The sequence below is a fragment of the Danio rerio genome, chromosome 11 (genome assembly GCF_052040795.2).
Source record: "Danio rerio strain M-AB ecotype USA chromosome 11, GRCz13ab, whole genome shotgun sequence".
Taxonomy (NCBI): Eukaryota; Metazoa; Chordata; class Actinopteri; order Cypriniformes; family Danionidae; genus Danio; species Danio rerio.
This window is the reverse complement of record NC_141031.1, coordinates 17,492,808-17,514,760: the sequence shown is the minus strand read 5'-3', so window position 1 is coordinate 17,514,760 and position 21,953 is coordinate 17,492,808. Positions and strand designations below refer to the sequence as shown.

The 21,953-nt window shown below is 40.9% G+C and overlaps 1 pseudogene across 1 annotated transcript in view; it reads right to left on the bottom strand.

Moving 5' to 3' along the window:
- Positions 1 to 15,163, bottom strand: part of LOC147841721 (uncharacterized) — a 37,758-nt pseudogene extending 22,595 nt beyond the window's left edge. The window contains exons 1-2 of the transcript XR_015502187.2: positions 14,320 to 15,163; positions 13,232 to 14,236 (exon numbers count right to left, since the gene is read on the bottom strand). The product of XR_015502187.2 is annotated as an uncharacterized LOC147841721 (transcript). The remainder of the gene's footprint in view (positions 1 to 13,231; positions 14,237 to 14,319) is intronic.
- Positions 15,164 to 21,953: the final 6,790 nt, after the last annotated feature.

Sequence of the window (21,953 nt, the reverse complement as noted above, 5' to 3'; positions counted from 1 at the left end):
GCCGTTTTTCTCAGGTGCTGGAGCAGCAACACGTGCTGGTCAGGACGGACAGTACGGCGGCGGCAGCATATATCAACCACATGGGGGGTATGCGCTCTCGCCGCATGTCTCAGCTCGCCCGCCGTCTGCTCCTCTGGAGTCATCCGCGGCTGAAGTCGCTGCACACCTCTCACATCCCAGGTATGCTCAACCGTGCAGCCGATGTGCTCTCACGGCAGCAGATTCACTCTGGAGAATGGAGACTCCACCCTAAGTCTGTCCAGCTGATATGGGCGCGATTCGGGGAGGCCCAGATCGATCTGTTTGCTTCCCCCGAGAACGCTCATTGCCAGTTGTTTTACTCCCTGACCGAGGGCTCTTTCGGCACGGATGCACTGGCCCACAGCTGGCCTCGGGGCATACGCAAGTATGCGTTTCCCCCAGTGAGCCTGATCGCACAGTTAATGTGCAAGGTCAGGGAGGACGAGGAACAGGTTCTGTTAGTTGCGCCCCTCTGGCCCAACCGGACCTGGATATCAGAGCTCTCCCTCCTCGCGACGGCCCTCCCATGGCAGATCCCTTTGAGAGAGGACCTACTTTCTCAGGGACAAGGCACCGTCTGGCACCCTCGTCCCGATCTCTGGAACCTCCACGTGTGGTCCATAGACGCGAGGAAGACTTAGGTAACCTGCCGCCCGCGGTGGTTGATACCATCACTCAGGCTAGAGCCTCCTCTACGAGGCGCGCCTACACCCTGAAGTGGAGTCTATTCACTAAGTGGTGTGTCTCTCGCAGAGAAGACCCCCGATCTTGCCAGATCAGTGTTGTGCTCTCATTCCTTCAAGAGAAGCTGGACAGTAGGCTGTCGCCCTCCACTCTCAAGGTTTACTTTGCCGCCATCTCCGCTCACCATGACGCGGTGCCTGGCTGCACAGTAGGAAAGCATAACCTCATCATCCGGTTCCTCAGAGGCGCTAGGCGAATTAATCCAACTCGCCCCCCTCTCACGCCCTCTTGGGATCTCGCCCTCGTTCTCACGAGCCTGCGATTTGATCCCTTCGAGCCACTCGATACAGTATCTTTAAGATTTCTGTCCCTGAAGACATATCTGCTGGTCGCGTTGGCCTCCATTAAGAGGGTCGGGGACCAGGAGGCATTTTCGGCCGGAATTTTCTCACGTTATCCTGAGACCCCGCCCGGGTTATGTGCCCAAAGTTCCTACCACTCCCTTAGAGATCAGGTAGTAACCCTGCAAGCGCTGCCCCCGGAGGAGGCAGACCCAGCCCTGTCCTTACTTTGTCCAGTTCGCGCTCTGCGCATTTATGTGGACCGTACTTAGAACTTTAGAACTTTCTGAGCAGCTCTTTGTCTGTTATGGCGGATGGCAGCAGGGAAGTGCCATGTCTAAACAACGTTTATCCCACTGGATTGTGGAGGCCATTTCATGTGCTTATTTGAGCAGAGGTCAGCCGCGCCCCCCGGGAGTGCGTGCGCACTCCACTCGGAGCGTTGCATCCTCTTGGGCGTGTGCGCGCGGCGCTTCTTTAACAGACATTTGTAGAGCTGCGGGCTGGGCGACACCCAACACATTTGCAAGGTTTTATAATCTGCGAGTGGAGCCGGTTTCCTCAAGGGTGTTAGGGACCTTTGGTGATTGAGGAAACAACTCGGTAGGTGTTGTACACGCTTTTTTCCCTAACACGGAGAGATTTGCACCCTCCTGTCTGTCAGTAAAGTTCCCCATTCGGTGAGCCCTGCAGATTCCTCCGAGGCCCCCAGCACTGACTCAGCGGAGGAGTCACTTACTGGCCCACTACGTTGTAGGTCTGCCCGCTGGTCAGCCCGCGTTTTGGGTATAGGTGCCTGCTATGGCCGATCCCCGCTGGTGATCCCCATATGCTTTTCCGCCACGGTTAAGTTCCCCCCCCTGGGTGGATCCGTGCTTTCCCTATCTGCTAACCACCTTCTTATGCGCACTCCCCCTTCTCAGGGTTAGTCCATATGTAATTCCATTTGTTTCCCCTATGGGGTGCGGATGGTCTCCGCAGAGTCCTCCCTACTGGGATGGCACGCTTCCCAACGTACTGTCGTATATTCCTAGAATTATCTAGACGCTAGCGACTCCCAAAAAAATATACCTATTCCGTAAAGCTTCTTTTGAAGTGGGATAAGTTAGGGCCAAGGGCACGTTGGAGGACCGCGCCTCTCATGATCTGGGTGCGTCACGCTTGCCTGACCGCTCTCTCATGCTGGGTGTTGGTAAGGTGCAGTCATTATGGCGCTTTCAATGGGCTCCCATACGTGGATTTAACATCAATCAACTTATAGTGCTGGAGTTTCCCCTGAAGGGGAACGTTCGAGGTTACTAAAGTAACCCTTCGTTCCCCGAGGAGGGGAACGGAAGCACCATACACCGTCGCCATAATGACTGTCCCTTAGCTGTTAAAAGTCTCTTCAGCTTAAAAAGGATAGCGTCTGCTGGCGCCAGGTGTGCTTATATGCTCAGTTAATTGCCTATGCAGCACACCTGCGCAGGCTTGCGCTGCCAATTCATTCTTAATTGGCCCGTTCAATACTCTTTCAGACGAGTAGCTTCTGAACCGAATCTCCCATACGTGGATTTAACATCAATCCACTTATAGTGCTTCCGTTCCCCTCCTCGGGAAACGAAGGGTTACTTTAGTAACCTCGAACGTTATACCTGCTGGTCACGTGACAACCCGTTCAGCATTCTGACCAATGATTTCAGGGGAAAGTTTGAGCTTGAATCCTTCCTTTGTCTCGAGGCTGCTCGTATGCAAATTTGAGTGTCCGCCCAAAGCATGTAGACAGGCATTTAATACAGGGATTTAAAGAATAAAGCAATGCGAGTTATAATCTTGCTCTATGCATCATGTGTTGTAAAATGTCAGCAGAAACCCATCGGTACCAAACATGGGGGGATTTATAAGAACATTAACATAATTTTTTCCATCCTCGCATTATTTATGCTTTAAAAAGGCCTAAAGGGACCACACGTACAGGTAATATGAGGGGCTATACAGGTAAGAAAAGTCAGAAATGAGATACAAAGTTTGCAAACATAACATTTTAGTTATGTGCTGGTCCCTGGTTTCTTAGTCGATTTTTCTTTAGACTAGTGTCCTATGGGTGTGGGGGGAGTTGAGTGTGTGTGTAAGAAAGGAATGTCTTTGAAGATCTAGGCTTATCTGTCCAGTCTCCCTTGATTACGTAAGTCTGTCGGGTGTACCCAGACTTGTGGAGCCAGGAGTCGTAAACCAACCTGTCGACTGAACCCAGACCAGAGTGTTTACCTCCAGCATATATGTTACAATATATATGTTACTTAGGCTTGTTTATTGGGCACAAATGTGTTAAAGTAATAGTTTTAAAGTCTCTGTATTTAATGCTGTCATCGTGCTGCTTTTATGTCCACTCATTTCTTATATTGCGGGAGCAACAGCGAGGATGACTGGGGGAGAGCCGGCTCGATCTGGCCATGTGGCAGCAGGAGACTCTGAGGTGCGAAAGGGTCAAACACAAACACCTGGAGCACGGAATATATTTACTTCTTTAAAGCTTACAGTAAGATTATGAAAATTCAGATTTTTTACGCGGATGTTAGGACTAACATTATGTAGTCAGCAGCAATAGTAATTTCAGTTAGTTAAAACATCACCATGATCTAATTTAAATACTTATTAGGCTGGCTTGTGTAGCAAGCCAGACTACTGTTATCCTATTAAACTTATTATTAGGCTGGCTTGTGTAGCAAGCCAGACTACTGTTATCCTATTAAACTTATTATTAATTTTATTATTCTTCTTCTGAGACTAAAAATTAAACTCTATCTCGTCCTAGGCCTTTCAAGCTATGACCATCAAACTCGGGTCAGACCTCCGAACTATTCTGACTCGAGTTGCTATATCTTTTCCGACTGATCCGACTTTCGGTTTTCCGAAAAACGTCCCGGGACCGTCGGAAAAATCCCATAGACGTAACATTGGATCAAACTTTGTGACCTCATAACTCCGCATCAGAATGTCACACAGATTTCTAACTGGGCTCATTTAACTCAGACTATCAAACTGCCAATGACTGACCACCTTTAAACTTTCTGGCCACGCCCTAGCAACCACTTTTGGACCCTAGAAACCGTCCCATAGACTTCCATTGCAAAATACTCTCATTGACTTTACATGGGATCAAACTTTGTGAGCTCATAACTCTGCATCAGACTGTCCTACAGACTAATGGCTGAGCTCATTTAACTCAGTCTAGCCAGCAGCCAATCACTGATGGCCTTTTAACTTTCTAGCCACACCCTAACAACCAGATACTGCACCCTAGCAACTGTCCCATAGACTGCCATTAAACAGGTTCAGACTGATATTGTCATGCTGCATTGTGATAGAGACATGGGGATTGTTTTTAACTGTTCATACTGGCAAGAAGCTTGTATACATCATCAGTCTAAGCTGTCAATCAACTCCATAGCAACAAAACAGACTAACCTAGCAACGATATGACACCAGCTATATCTCAGCATCAGAACATCGTAGAGAGGCGGGGGTTGGCTTGTTTGACTCATGCTCGCACACTATCTATCTATCTATCTATCTATCTATCTATCTATCTATCTATCTATCTATCTATCTATCTATCTACATCTTTCTATCTATCTATCTATCTATCTATCTATCTATCTATCTATCTATCTATCTATCTATCTATCTATCTATCTATCTACATCTATCTATCTATCTGTCTGTCTGTCTGTCTGTCTCTATCTATCTATCTATCTATCTATCTATCTATCTATCTATCTATCTATCTATCTATCTATCTATCTATCTATCTACCTCTATCTATCTATCTATCTATCTATCTATCTATCTATCTATCTATCTATCTATCTATCTATCTATCTGTCTGTCTGTCTGTCTGTCTGTCTGTCTGTCTCTATCTATCTATCTATCTGTCTATCTATCTATCTATCTATCATGCTAACAATATGCTAATTCATGCTAGAAACATGCTAGTTACATGCTAATTCATGCTAGAATCATGCTAGTCACATGCTAATTCATGCTAGAATCATGCTGGTCACATGCTAATTTATACTAGAATCATGCTAACAACATGCTAATTCAGGCTAGAATCATGCTAGTCACATGCTAATTCATGCTAGAATCATGCTAGTCACATGCTAATTTATACTAGAATCATGCTAACAACATGCTAATTCATGCTAGAATCATGCTATTCACATGCTAATTCATGCTAGAATCATGCTAGTAACATGCTAATTGATGTTAGAATCATGCTAACAACATGCTAATTCATGCTAGAATCATGCTAGTAACATGCTAATTCATGCTAGAATCATGCTAACAACATGCTAATTCATGCTAGAATCATGCTAGTAACATGCTAATTCATGCTAGAATCATGCTAACAACATGCTAATTCATGCTAGAATCATGCTAGTAACATGCTAATTTGTGCTAGAATCATGCTAGTAACATGCTAATTTATGCTAGAATCATGCTAGTAGCATGCTAATTCATGCTAGAATCATGCTAAAAACATGCTAATTTATGCTAGAATCATGCTAGTAACATGCTAATTCATGCTAAAATCATGCTAGTCACATGCTAATTCATGGTAGAATCATGCTAGTCACATGCTATTTATACTAGAATCATGCTAACAACATGCTAATTCAGGCTAGAATCATGCTAGTCACATGCTAATTCATGCTAGAATCATGCTAGTCACATGCTAATTCATGCTAGAATCATGCTAACAACATGCTAATTCATGCTAGAATCATGCTATTCACATGCTAATTCATGCTAGAATCATGCTAACAACATGCTAATTCATGATAGAATCGTGCTAGTAACATGCTAATTCATGCTAGAATCATGCTAGTAACATGCTAATTCATGCTAGAATCGTGCTAACACCATGCTAATTTATGCTAGAATCATGCTAGTTACATGCTAATTCATGCTAGAATCATGATAGTAACATGCTAATTCATGCTAGAATCATGCTAGTAACATGCTAAATCATGCTAGAATCATGCTAACAACATGCTAATTCATGCTAGAATCATGCTAATTAATGCTAAAATTATGCTTGTAACATGCTAATTCATGCTAGAATCATGCTAGTAACATGCTAATTCATGCTAGAATCATGCTAGTAACATACTAATTCATGCTAGAATCGTGCTAACAACATGTTATATCATGCTAGAATCATGCTAGTAACATGCTAATTCATGCTAGAATCGTGCTAGTCACATGCTAATTCATGCTAGAATCGTGCTAACAACATGCTAATTCATGCTAGAATCGTGCTAACAACATGCTAATTCATGCTAGAAACGTGCTAGTAACATGCTAATTCATGCTAGAATCATGCTAGTAACATGCCAATTCATGCTAGAATCATGCTAACAACATGCTAATTCATGCTAAAATCATGCTAACAACATTCTAATTCATGCTAAAATCATGCTAGTAACATGCTAATTCATGCTAGAATTATGCTAGCAACATGCTAATTTATGCTAGAATCATGCTAACAACATGCTAATTCATGCTAAAAACATGCTAACAACATGGTAATTCACGCTAGAATCATGCTAACAACATGCTAATTCACGTTAGAATCATGCTAATACCATGGTAATCTATCTATCTATCTATCTATCTATCTATCTATCTATCTATCTATCTATCTTTTCATACTTTTAAAAACTGTTTAAACTAAATTAACTATTACCATCAGGCTTTCACAAGCCAGCCTCAAAGTTTGTTCTCAAACTTTAAGAATCTAGTTATATTTATTATTCTTCTTCTGAGACTAAAAATTAAACTCTATCTCGTCCTAGGCCTTTCAAGCTATGACCATCAAACTCGGGTCAGACCTCCGAACTATTCTGACTCGAGTTGCTATATCCTTTCCGACTGATCCGACTTTCGGTTTCCCGAAAAACGTCCCGGGACCGTCGGAAAAATCCCATAGACGTAACATTGGATCAAACTTTGTGACCTAATAACTCCGCATCAGAATGTCACACAGACTTCTAACTGGGCTCATTTAACTCAGACTGTCAAACTGCCAATGACTGATCACCTTTAAACTTTCTGGCCACGCCCTAGCAACCACTTTTGGACCCTAGAAACCGTCCCATAGACTTCCATTGCAAAAGACTCTCATTGACTTTACATGGGATCAAACTTTGTGAGCTCATAACTCTGCATCAGACTGTCCTACAGACTAATGATTGAGCTCATTTAACTCAGTCTAGCCAGCAGCCAATCACTGATGGCCTTTTAACCTTCCAGCCACACCCTAACAACCAGATACTGCACCCTAGCAACTGTCCCATAGACTGCCATTAAAGAAGTTCAGACTGATATTGTCATGCTGCAGTGTGATAGAGACATGGGGGTTGTTTTTAACTGTTCATACTGGCAAGAAGCTTTGATACATCATCAGTCTAAGCTGTCAATCAACTCCATAGCAACAAAACAGACTAACCTAGCAACGATATAACAGCAGCTATATCTCAGCATCAGAACATCGTAGAGAGGCGGGGGTTGGCTTGTTTGAATCAGGCTCACACACCATCTATCTATCTATCTATCTATCTATCTATCTATCTATCTATCTATCTATCTATCTATCTATCTATCTATCTATCTATCTATCTACTGTTTTAATATATCTATCTATCTATCTATCTATCTATCTATCTATCTATCTATCTATCTATCTATCTATCTATCTATCTATCTATCTATCTATCTATCTATCTATCTATAAACTGCTTCTATCTATCTATCTATCTATCTATCTATCTATCTATCTATCTATCTATCTATCTATCTATCTATCTATCTATCTATCTATCTATCTATCTATCTATCTATCTACCTTTATCTATCTATCTATCTATCTATCTATCTATCTATCTATCTATCTATCTATCTATCTATCTATCTATCTACCTCTACCTATCTATCTATCTATCTATCTATCTATCTATCTATCTATCTATCCATCATGCTAACAACATGCTAATTCATGCTAGAATCATGCTAGTTACATGCTAATTCATGCTAGAATCATGCTAGTCACATGCTAATTCATGCTAGAATCATGCTAGTCACATGCTAATTCATGCTAGAATCATGCTAACAACATGCTAATTCATGCTAGAATCATGCTAATTTTTGCTAAAATCATGCTAGTAACATGCTAATCCATGCTAGAATCATGCTAACAACATGCTAATTCATGCTAGATTCATGCTAGTAACATGCTAATTCATGCTAGAATCATGCTAGTCACATGCTAATTCATGCTAGAATCATGCTAGTCACATGCTAATTCATGCTAGAATCATGCTAGTCACATGCTAATTCATGCTAGAATCATGCTAACAACATGCTAATTCATGCTAGAATCATGCTAATTTATGCTAAAATCATGCTAGTAACATGCTAATCCATGCTAGAATCATGCTAACAACATGCTAATTCATGCTAGATTCATGCTAGTAACATGCTAATTCATGCTAGAATCATGGTAGTATCATGCTAATTCATGCTAGCGTCGTGCTAACAACATGCTAATTCATGCTAGAATCATGCTAGTAACATGCTAATTCATGCTAGAATCAAGCTAACAACATGCTAATTCATGCTAGAATCATGCTAATTTTTGCTAAAATCATGCTAGTAACATGCTAATCCATGCTAGAATCATGCTAACAACATGCTAATTCATGCTAGAATCTTGCTAACAACATGCTAATTCATGCTAGAATCATGCTAACAACATGCTAATTCATGCTAAAATCATGCTAGTGAAATGCTAATTCATGCTAGAATCATGCTAACAACATGCTAATTCATGCTAGAATCATGCTAGTAACATGCTAATTCATGTTAGAATCATGCTAACAACATGCTAATTCATGCTAGAATCATGCTAGTAACATGCTAATTCATGCTAGAAGCATGCTAACAACATGCTAATTTATGCTAGAATCATGCTAGTAGCATGCTAATTCATGCTAGAATCTTGCTAGTAACATGCTAAATCATGCTAGAATCATGCTAACAACATGCTAATTCATGCTAGAATCATGCTAACAACATGCTAATTCACGCTAGAATTGTGCTAATTCATGCTAAAATCATGCTAGTAACATGCTAATTTATTCTAGAATCATGCTAGTAACATGCTAATTCATGCTAGAATCGTGCTAACAACATGCTAATTCATGTTAAAATCATGCTAACAACATGCTAATTAATGCTAAAATCATGCTAGTAACATGCTAATTCATGTTAAAATCATGCTAACAACATGCTAATTCATGCTAAAATCATGCTAGTAACATGCTAATTCATGCTAGAATCATGCTAACAACATGCTATTTCACGTTAAAATCATGGTAATAACATGCTAATCTATCTATCTATCTATCTATCTATCTATCTATCTATCTATCTATCTATCTTTTCATACTTTTTAAAACTGTTTAAACTAAATAAACTATTACCGTCAGGCTTTCACAAGCCAGCCTCAAAGTTTGTTCTCAAACTTTAAGAATCTAGTTATATTTATTATTCTTCTTCTGAGACTAAAAATTAAACTCTATCTCGTCCTAGGCCTTTCAAGCTATGACCATCAAACTCGGGTCAGACCTCCGAACTATTCTGACTCGAGTTGCTATATCCTTTCCGACTGATCCGACTTTCGGTTTCCCGAAAAACGTCCCGGGACCGTCGGAAAAATCCCATAGACGTAACATTGGATCAAACTTTGTGACCTCATAACTCCGCATCAGAATGTCACACAGACTTCTAACTGGGCTCATTTAACTCAGACTATCAAACTGCCAATGACTGATCACCTTTAAACTTTCTGGCCACGCCCTAGCAACCACTTTTGGACCCTAGAAACCGTCCCATAGACTTCCATTGCAAAAGACTCTCATTGACTTTACATGGGATCAAACTTTGTGAGCTCATAACTCTGCATCAGACTGTCCTACAGACTAATGGCTGAGCTCATTTAACTCAGTCTAGCCAGCAGCCAATCACCGATGGCCTTTTAACTTTCTAGCCACACCCTAACAACCAGATACTGCACCCTAGCAACTGTCCCATAGACTGCCATTAAAGAGGTTCAGACTGATATTGTCATGCTGCAGTGTGATAGAGACATGGGGGTTGTTTTTAACTGTTCATACTGGCAAGAAGCTTTGATACATCATCAGTCTAAGCTGTCAATCAACTCCATAGCAACAAAACAGACTAACCTAGCAACGATATAACAGCAGCTATATCTCAGCATCAGAACATCGTAGAGAGGCGGGGGTTGGCTTGTTTGACTCATGCTCGTACACCATCTATCTATCTATCTATCTATCTATCTATCTATCTATCTATCTATCTATCTATCTATCTATCTATCTATCTATCTATCTATCTATCTACCTTTATCTATCTACCTCTACCTATGTATCTATCTATGTATCTATCTATCTATCTATCTATCTATCTATCTATCTATCTATCTATCTATCTATCTATCTATCTATCTGTCTGTCTGTCTGTCTGTCTGTCTGTCTGTCTGTCTGTCTCTATCTATCTATCTATCTATCTATCTATCTATCTATCTATCTATCTATCTATCTATCTATCTATCTACCTCTACCTATCTATCTATCTATCTATCTATCTATCTATCTATCTATCTATCTTTCTATCTATCCATCATGCTAACAACATGCTAATTCATGCTAGTTACATGCTAATTCATGCTAGAATCATGCTAACAACATGCTAATTCATGCTAGAATCATGCTAATTTATGCTAAAATCATGCTAGTAACATGCTAATCCATGCTAGAATCATGCTAACAACATGCTAATTCATGCTAGATTCATGCTGGTAACATGCTAATTCATGCTAGAATCATGCTAGTATCATGCTAATTCATGCTAGCATCGTGCTAACAACATGCTAATTCATGCTAGAATCATGCTAGTAACATGCTAATTCATGCTAGAATCATGCTAACAACATGCTAATTCATGCTAGAATCATGCTAGTAACATGCTAATTCATGCTAGAATCATGCTAACAACATGCTAATTCATGCTAGAATCATGCTAGTAACATGCTAATTCATGCTAGAATCATGCTAACAACATGCTAATTCATGCTAGAATCATGCTAACAACATGCTAATTCATGCTAGAATCATGCTAACAACATGCTAATTCATGCTAGAATCATGCTAACAACATGCTAATTCATGCTAGAATCATGCTAGTAACATGCTAATTCATGTTAGAATCATGCTAACAACATGCTAATTCGTGCTAGAATTATGCTAGTAACATGCTAATTCATGCTAGAAGCATGCTAACAGCATGCTAATTTATGCTAGAATCATGCTAGTAGCATGCTAATTCATGCTAGAATCTTGCTAGTAACATGCTAAATCATGCTAGAATCATGCTAACAACATGCTAATTCATGCTAGAATCATGCTAACAACATGCTAATTCATGCTAGAATCATGCTAACAACATGCTAATTCATGCTAGAATCATGCTAGTGAAATGCTAATTCATGCTAGAATCATGGCAACAACATGCTAATTCATGCTAGAATCATGCTAGTAACATGCTAATTCATGTTAGAATCATGCTAACAACATGCTAATTCATGCTAGAATCATGCTAGTAACATGCTAATTCATGCTAGAAGCATGCTAACAACATGCTAATTTATGCTAGAATCATGCTAGTAGCATGCTAATTCATGCTAGAATCTTGCTAGTAACATGCTAAATCATGCTAGAATCATGCTAACAACATGCTAATTCATGCTAGAATCATGCTAACAACATGCTAATTCATGCTAGAATTGTGCTAATTCATGCTAAAATCATGCTAGTAACATGCTAATTCATGCTAGAATCATGCTAGTAACATGCTAATTCATGCTAGAATCGTGCTAACAACATGCTAATTCATGTTAAAATCATGCTAACAACATGCTAATTATTGCTAAAATCATGCTAGTAACATGCTAATTCATGCTAAAATCATGCTAACAACATGCTAATTCATGCTAAAATCATGCTAGTAACATGCTAATTCATGCTAGAATCATGCTAACAACATGCTATTTCACGTTAAAATCATGGTAATAACATGCTAATCTATCTACCTACCTATCTATCTATCTATCTATCTATCTATCTATCTATCTATCTATCTATCTATCTATCTATCTATCTATCTATCTATCTATATTTTCATACTTTTAAAAACTGTTTAAACTAAATAAACTATTACCGTCAGGCTTTCACAAGCCAGCCTCAAAGTTTGTTCTCAAACTTTAAGAATCTAGTTTAAATTCCATTACGATTGTCTGTTATGAAATAAACTTCATTTAAGCCCTCGGTTTACCCGCGCTGCAGTTGTTCGAGTTCAGTTCAGTCACACAGCAGACTGTGCTGTTTGTGTTTGGTTCACTGAATCCCGCATGCGCAGTATTATCGGTTCATCGCTTCTCAATGTAACGTTACTGTTTCTAATAACTGAATGAGAGTATATATTGGATTATGTACAGTCAGAGGGGGGTATTAGGCTTGTTATAAAATAAGTAGTTGGTGGATAAGTGCTTACTGGAGATGCGAATCGTTTCAAATGATTTACCTCGATTTGGAGAACTAGTTCAACCGGTTCACTTAGAAAATCAGTTAAAAAGATTTGTTCGCTCTCACGATACAGAAATAAAACCCATTATTTGGGCACAAATGTGTTTAAGTAATAGTTTTAAGTATCTGTATTTAATGCTGTCACCGTGCTTCTGTCATGTCCACTCGTTTTTTCGCGGGAGCAACAACAAGGATGACTAGAGAAGAACCGGCTCAGCGCAGCACTGATTATATTTACTTCTAAAAGGCTTACAGTAAAATTATTTATTACAGTAAATTATGTATTAAATACAGTTACAAATATAAAAACGAAGGAGGTTTTTGCTATAATTTTAGTTAGTTTCAGTTAGTTTTGTGTGTACATAATACAGTTTCAGTTAGTTCTAGTTTTTTAAAAAAGCTTGTTTTTTATTTTAGTTAACAACAAATATTTTACATTTTAGTTTTTGTTTTTTGTTCGTTTTCGTTAACTATAATAACCTTGATCTCCAGGCATGCCTGGTGCTCTTCTACCCAATGATGGATGCTCCACCTGAGCCAACGAGAAGTCCCTTGGCAACCGTGGTTCTCTACCGAACATCAGAAGGTAAGGCATTTCTCCAGTGCTCTGATGGGGATTAGTATTATAGCAGAACAATACCTGGACTAAACAGAAAGCCCAATCTCTTTTTCTATCAGGGGCAAAGTCCGCAGGAGGTTGTGCATGGTTCAATTGAACCGTTCGCTCTGCCCATTCCCTGCTGGGTGGTATGGAGTGGTACGTGACTTACCCACCTGATAAAGACTACAGAGTTGGTGAATCAAATGTGCCTCAAACTGGTGGCTCTGGTTGGAATAAATCTGACTGCGAATAGCAAATTTGAAAAACCATTCATGCACTAGAACACGGGCCACTGTTTTAGCTCTCTGATCCAGAGTGGGAATCGCTAAAGTAAATTTACTAAAAACATCGGTCATAACAAGCACATTCTCAATTCCTTAATGAGATGGTTTGAGGACTGTAAAATCCAAGGCCACAATCTCATTAGGGCTGGATGCCAGTAAATGACCCATGTAGATCCGGGCAACTGGTGTTATCTCCTTGGCCATTTGACAACGTTCACATTTCTGAACCCAGTGAGCAACATCGGTGGCTATCCCTGACAAATAACATTTTTGCCGCACCAGCTCCAGGGTACACTTCGTACCCTAGTGTCCATGATTTTGATGGAGCTGGGTCAAAACTTCAGCTTGCAGCTTAATGGGCAAAATGAGCTGCAGCACCTCCTCACCCCTATCGGGCCCATGAATGTGACGATACAACAACCCATTTTGCAGTTTTAATTGGTCCCACTGCCGAAGCAGTACCACAAGCACCCTGGGCAATAACTGTAGCTCTCGAGGTCCTGGGCCTTTTCCTTTGCGAAGAAACTTAAGGGCTGCCCCAATTACGTGGTCATCCTCCTTTACAACCACAAGTTCAGGCTCCGACCGGCTTGGCATGGCCTTGATAGCCCCAGAAGTAGCAGACCCTAACAACCACTGCACGTCTAAACAGCTCAGGAACTCTAGTTCCTAAATGGATTGGCATTTTGATTTGACCTACCGCAGCAATACTGGACTTCAAAATCAAAAGCAGCCAACTTTGCTGCCCACCACTGCTCGGTGGCCCCCAGTTTGGCTGTGGCCAAATGGCTCAGGGGATTATCATCAGTCCATACTATATAACCATGCTCTGGCAAATACTCCCAGGATTTTTCTGCCATAGCCCATTTTAAGGCCAAAAACTCCAGCCGCATTGAGCTGAAAGTTGCAGTATTACGCTCTGAGAGTTGAAGACTGCGGCTGGCATAAGCCACTGGTCTTACCTTACCCTCAAATTCTTGTGACAATATGGCCCAGTCTCTAAAATAAAGTGCTTAGTGAAGTCTGCATAGATTAAAATGGGTGCTTCAAAAGGCTCTGTTTAAGAGTCTTGAAAGCTAACTCGCATACATCTGACCACAGTTTCCCCAAGTCCTGTCCCCATTTAGCACCTTTTCCTTTCGCACTCCCAGCCAACAGATGATGTAATGGTGCCGCTATTCTAGCAAACTCTTTAATGAACCACCGATAGCACCTGGCAAAGACAAGGAAAGTTCACAATTCGGAAGTAGTTTTAGGCAAGGTCATTGAGCTACGACTTCTATCTTGCTTGGGCAACCCCCTGTGCTGAGATGACATGTCCCAAGTACTGAACTTCTTTCTGGAAGAACATGCACTTCTCCAGCTTAACTTTAAGACCAGCAACTCTGAGGCACTCAAGTACCAGCCTCAACCTTTGTAAATACTAATATCTAGATACAAGAGGACAGACTGGTGGCGCTCATCCCCAAACAGCCGCTCCATTAGGCGCTAAAAGGTGCTGGGAGCATTGAACAACCCAAAGGGCATATAACTTCTGTATTTTTCTTTTGGATAGTTAGGGTAGAGGTTGGGCCAAATAGATTGTTTTTTTTTTCTCTAATGTTTGGACGCCGCCCGTGACTCATTTCTCCAACTCTCCCATATCTGGTCAAACGTCTTATGTCTCAGTTGTTATCTGTGAAATTCAATGTGTCTTTGTAAATATTTAATGATCTTTCTATATACATATTTTAGCATTTATTATTATCACTATCTTTGTAAATAAACTCACTTTATTGCATTTAGCTGGTCTTGGTATGTTTGTCCCTCACTTGTTGATATTGCGTGTTTGCTTATGTGTTTCACCCAAAAATTATTGTTTCTCCTCTTCCCCTTAAATTACCATCTTTAAAATCGTAACAGTTCCATTTATATAGCCCAAAGGGTGTGCAAAATGCAGTGGGTGGTCAGGCTCAGCCACTGGGACCTGGTTATAACCACTAGACAGGTCCAAGGTGCTAAACCAACCCACCCCAGCCAAAGAATCTAGCGTCTCCTCAATTCTGGGAAATGGGAATGTGTCCTTCCAGGTGTTGACGTTGATTTGCTGTTAGTCCACGCACATACGCAGACTGCCATCCTTCTTCACCAAGACCACGGGGGTGGTATAAGGACTACTCTCGCAGATCATTCCAGACTCCAATACCTGGCCTAACTGGCCATAACTGGCTTAAGACGAGTACACGTACAGTGTTCCCCTTTACAGGCACAAGAGTTGGGGAGGCTATTATGCCTGCAGGTAAACCACTCGGCCACTCTGTGACTGTCAAAGCAGAAGAACAATTAGCAGGGACTCATTTCATAGTAATTGTTTTAACTGCCTTCTAAGTAAATTATCGGACACGCCCTAAACAAATTGATCTCGCATCACCACATCAGCATTCAAAATAGCATTTGAGGATTGTTGTTTTAGTTTCTCAAACAAACCCAATAATGCCAATGAAAACTCCTGGAGGGTCTCTCCCTCAGTCTGACGACGAGAATAAAATGCCTCCTGCAGTACGATATAAGAGTCAGCACACCTATACAGTTCACGTAAAGCAGAAAAAAAAATGTTCTGGATCATTTCTATCTACACTGGGCCAATACTTTATTTCATCACGGGCTTCAGCTTCAATGTGATAAAACAGAAATAATGCTTGTTCACTAACGGTCATAGTTTGCACGCGCATAGATACCCGAGCCTTTTCGACCCATTCATCGATACTCATACTGGACCACCCGTTAAATTTTGGACACCGCCACTCTTGAGGAGCAAACACAAAACGCTCAACAGTATTAGAATTAGTTGAACAAGAGGTTGCCGGTTGTGACATACTCTCAAGAGGCAGTGCCAGCATCAGCCTGCTCCATGGGCAGCCTTTCTTGATGCAGCCTCTCATTATCAGCTGGCAGCTGAGCCACAAGCTTCATTTCTTGAAGTTCAGCTTCCATGATCAAAGGATTCCTACCAATGGGAAGTTTTGAAGGAAGTTAAAGTCACAAGGAAAAGAAATGTATAAACAATTGTACACAAACACAGATTCTGGACCTGCGCCTTGTCTTAACCCTGCCGACTGCGCCAGGTGTGGACGGGCAGTAGGGATTTTTAGAATGAAAAGCAATTAATTAACTTTACAAATACAAAATAATAAACAGACTATGCCACCCTGGTATAATAGGGACCAGAGACCTGTCACGCTCTGAAAGTAAGATGTTTCTGTTCCGGACAGAGCGGCTGTGTGACATAATCTGCAGCCCAATGGTTCTTTCTTTATTGACATTGGGCTGACCCAATCACAAACTTCCATGTTGGGCTCTTTGTAACGTAAGTGTGTATTTGTCAGAATAGTCGAGAGCCACGCCTGTTTCTTATGCGTGGGTCTGCGGGAGAGCCAGCGCCCGGCATTTGCCCATATATATATATATATATATATATATATATATATATATATATATATATATATATATATATGTCCTGTCCAACTGCTTGTTAACGCAAATTTCTTATCATCCAATCACATGATAGTAACTCAATGCATTTAGGCATGTACATATGGTCAAGATGATCTGCTACAGTTCAAACAGCATAAAATTGAGAAGAAAGGTGATTTAAGTGGCTTTGGATGTGGCATGGTTGTTTGTGCCAGATGGGCTGGTCTGAGTATTTCAGAAACTGCTGATCTAATAGGATTTTCACGCACAGCATCTCTAGCGTAGAATAGTGCAAAAAAGAAAAAAGGATATAGTGAGCTGCAATTCTGTGGGCACAAATGCCTTGAATGGCCAGACTGGTTCCAGCTGATAAAAAGGCACAGGTAACTCAAATAAGCACTCGTTACAACCGAGGTCTGCTGAAGTGCATCTCTGAATGTACAACACGTCCAACCTTGAGGTGGATAGGCTACAGCAGGAGAAGACCACCAGGGGATTCAACCAGGTATTCCTAAAAGATTTGAGAGCTCTCTTTATCTATAATATTAATAAGAATTATACCCTTAATGACCCCCTCTCTAAGGTTGGGTAATTGTCACATGATAGAGATAAGCAAATTGACTATTTAATAAATTTAAGTAATTTTTTTTTTTACTTTACATGTTATGATTTTATTCGTTTTTCATTAACTCTTGATGAAACATGTGACATTAAATATAAAATTTGCTGCTAATACGGGTGCCATGTCTGATATAAGATTGTGTCAAAGTTTAAGTAAAAACATGGCTTTAAATGTTATATCAGTGACCAAAAAAAAAAGTTTTAGTAAGTATACATTTATAAATTTTTATTAATTATTAAAATTCTTGATAAATTAGGTGAATATCTCAATCCTGTCACAAATTTACAACCCCAAAACAATGATATGTGTAAAGGGGCTTGAGTGTGATGGGGCTGAGTTTTTAAAATAAAATGACCTCTGCTCCTTGTGTGGTTTAAAAGAGAAGGTCCACATGGCAGCAATAAAACATGAATATGTTACATTGTTTTGAAATAAATAAAATAAAAAAAACAGTCATATTCCATCTTAGTTTTACGTTACGGGGTTGAATTGTTATGCTTGACCATACCCTTCCTAACCATAATAAGCCTCAAAAAAATAAAATAAAATAAAAAAAAAATAAACAAATGAAAATATACATTGCCTTCTTTTGCACCATGCTGTTAAAAGGCTCGTTTGAGGTGCGCCTTGCCTTGGCTGCATTGTAAACGAGAGCAGGCGTGCGCAGTAAGAGGAGGGCTCAAAAATTACATCAGAAGTCGGACACTTGCCGAATCTTGCTGTTTAGCCACCTGGAAACATCACCAGTGGCGGAGATCTCGTTCGCGTTTTTTTTTGCAGACGAATGACCTCATGAAAAAATACTATGGTGATTTTTAGTAAATATTATAGCATTTTTGAACATGTTTATTCAGTATTGGGTTGTGTTTATAGTTGTTGTGATACCAGAGCAACTATAAAATTTAAATAGGCTATTTTATAACATGGTTCAAAAGCACTACAGTATACATTACTATAGTATTTTTTAATGTGTGAGTGGATGCAATAGAAATATCACTTTTTTACAAAAAGATGGTCAGAATTATAAAAGATGAACAGCTCATTAACTAAAAGGGTGTATTTAAAATATAATTCTGTATATTCAACAAACGTTAAAACAATAACAAAATAAACAGCTTATACAGCAAGAAAGCTTTCAAGAAACCTAATTTGGCTACATTATAAATGATGTAGCCATAGCAAGATGCTTTTGAGTGACGGGTCATGACAAATGTTTGTTTGACAAATAAATTCTTAGGGGGTTAATTATATTGACATGCTTATTAGGTCTATATAAACTGCTTTTACTCCAGCCACACTAAAATAAACAGCCCAAGACTTTCTCCAGAATAAAAACTATTAGACTGTAGGAAAAACTGTGGAAATGTTCTTGGTCTATTAAACATGACTTTTGACTTCACATACATATACATATGTGTGTGTGTGTGTGTGTGTGTGTGTGTGTGTGTGTGTGTGTGTCTTGTTTACTACACCCTTTTCACTTCTCATATGAAACCACACAAAGATGAGGCATAATGACAAAACAGTCTGATTACCTTTGTATTTCTGAATATATGTATATATTGGATTGACTTTCATGGAATAACGCTGCATAAAAATTACAATACAAAATTCACACAAACATACAAAAAGTGAAAATGACAACAAACAGGACTTAAAACTGAGAGAGAAATATAATACAGCACACACACATCTTAATGATTTATTTGTAACATTTAGTTATAATGGATAGGTCACGTTATGTTTTACAAAGATGTGTTTTTGTTTGCGTGTAAATCTAAATAAATAACCATATGTAATGCTCTTTATGACTTCTTTTTTAATTATCAATGAAAATACAAAAAAAAGGTATTCAACAAATTCAGGTATAAACCTTAGTAAAACAAGATAATAAAGTGTAATGTATCAGTCTCATCCAATGAGCATTCAGCTGTGTCGTCAGCCAGTCGTTTCTCATCATGCTTTTGGTAACGCAGTCTTTTGAGAGCAACTGCGGCCGACTGCTTAATCCGAGGTACCCGCCTCGCGTTTGCGAGAGTTTTTTGGCGCACGTCAGCGTGACATCAGAGCGAGGCGAAGGCAAGGCAGACACATTTCTAACCGGCATGCATCTTGCGGTGATCACCGGTGATCGATTCTGCGCAGATTTTGTCCAAGTCAAAGGAGCCTAATGAGAGCCAAATGATGTCACTTCCTGTCTGTGATGTCATATAAGAGTGGAGTCTAAATTGATATAGGTGGAGAATTGCTGGCAAGATAAAGTTGAGTTTATATTGATGGACATAACTTTGTGGTGTTTTTTTTAAATCTTATTTATTTTATTTTATTTATCACCAAAAAGAACACAAAAACATAGTTGTAATACTGAAAAAAAATTTGACACTAGCCCCTTTCACACAGTAATAACGGTAAATTTATGGTAAATTTCAGGAACGACTTTACCAGTAAATTCAAAATAGCACTGTTCACACAGGCGAGGACGTTACGGAATTTTTCCGGAAAAGAGCATTCACACATCCATTCCAAAATACCGGTAAATTCTGACATCATTAACCAGAAATTACCTCTAAACGGCTACGCTTGTATTTGTAAACATTTGACTACATCACAAACTCTGTGGATGGATCAGTATTGTCAAAACGGATCCTAAAATGGACATGTTAGCGGTGCTTTCCCGGGCTGCTTCGGTCGTGGGGTTGGAGATGGTTTATTACCCAGCTTTGCGACTGGACCGACTAGATGGGTGCCTTCGAAGCCTCTCGTCCCCTTCTTCTTGGAGGTGCACAGTAGGCTCGCGCAGTCTTGGAGGGCACCTTTTTCTGCCCGTGCTGCATGTCCCTCCGCCCTCACCACTCTTGATGGTGGAGCAGCCAGGGGGTAGGAAGCTATTCCTCAGGTCGAGCGCGCCTTTGCGGTCAATCTTTGTCCACGTGGCGCCTCTTTTTGACGGGGTCTGCCTCGTCTCCCGTCCAAAGCCTGTAAGTTATCTGCCTCCCTCGGAGCCAGAGCTTACAAGGCTGCGGGCTAGGCTGCTTCCGCCTTGCACGCTATGGCCACCTACCAGAGCTACCAGGCACAGGTGCTGGCCCTGCTGCACGAGGGTGGGTCCTACCCAAGCTTGCTTCGCGGGCTCCGCATCTCAACCGACTATGCTCTTTGGACCATTAAGTTTGCTATGTGTGCGTTGGGGAGGACGATGCCCACATTAGTGGTCCAGGAGCGCCACCTCTGGCTAAAACTGGCTGATATGCGCAAAGTCGACAAAGTCCGTTTTCTTGACTCCCCCATATCTCAGGCTGACCTGTTCGGCAACACAGTTGGTGAATTCACCCAGGAATTCAAGGCAGTGAGAGAGCAGTCGGATGTGACAGCCCAAACTTCGCTTCTGGGACGCTATGCCTTCTAGCTCACGGGTTCTGTGCATTTCGTCAGTGGCTCACAGGCGCTGGGAGGATGGTCTACTTTCTCCCACACCACACCACGGGCATCCGCATACTCAATTATTTGGATGACTGGCAGAGGATCTCTTTTGTCGGGCTGGAGCTGGACTCTGTCACCATGACAGCGCACCTCTCCGGAGAGCGTGCTCAGCTAATGCTGAACTGTCTGAGAGAGTTAGACAGTTAGACCAGGTAGTGAGACAGAAAGACCAGGTAGTGAGCCTGCAAGCATTGCCCCCGGAAGAGGCAGACCCAGCTCTTTCATTACTTTGTCCAGTTCGCGCTTTGCGAATTTATCTGGACCGCACTCAGAGCTTTAGATCATCTGAGCAGTTCTTCGTCTGTTATGGCAGTCGGCAGCAGGGAAGTGTCGTATTGAAACAGAGGTTGCCCCACTGGATAGTGGATGCCATCTCCCTGGCGTATCAGATCCAGGGCGAGCCGTGTCCCCCAGAAGTGCGTGCACACTCCACTCGGAGCATTGCATCCTTTTGGGCGCGTGCATTTGGCACCTCTCTAACAGACATCTGTAGAGCACATTTGCAAGGTTTTACAATCTGCTAGTGGAGCCTTTCTCAAGCTTATTAGGTAACCCTTGGTGATTGAGGAAACAACTCGGTTAAGGTGTTGAAACACGCTTGCTGCGCTATTCTCCCTTACATGGAGATGCGTGTGCTTATTCACTCTGTCAGTAAAGTTCCTCGCTTAGGTGAGCCCTGCAGATTCCTCCGAGGCCCCCAGCACTGACTCAATAGAGTAGTCACTCGCTGGCCCATTATATTGTAGGTCTGCCCACTAGTTA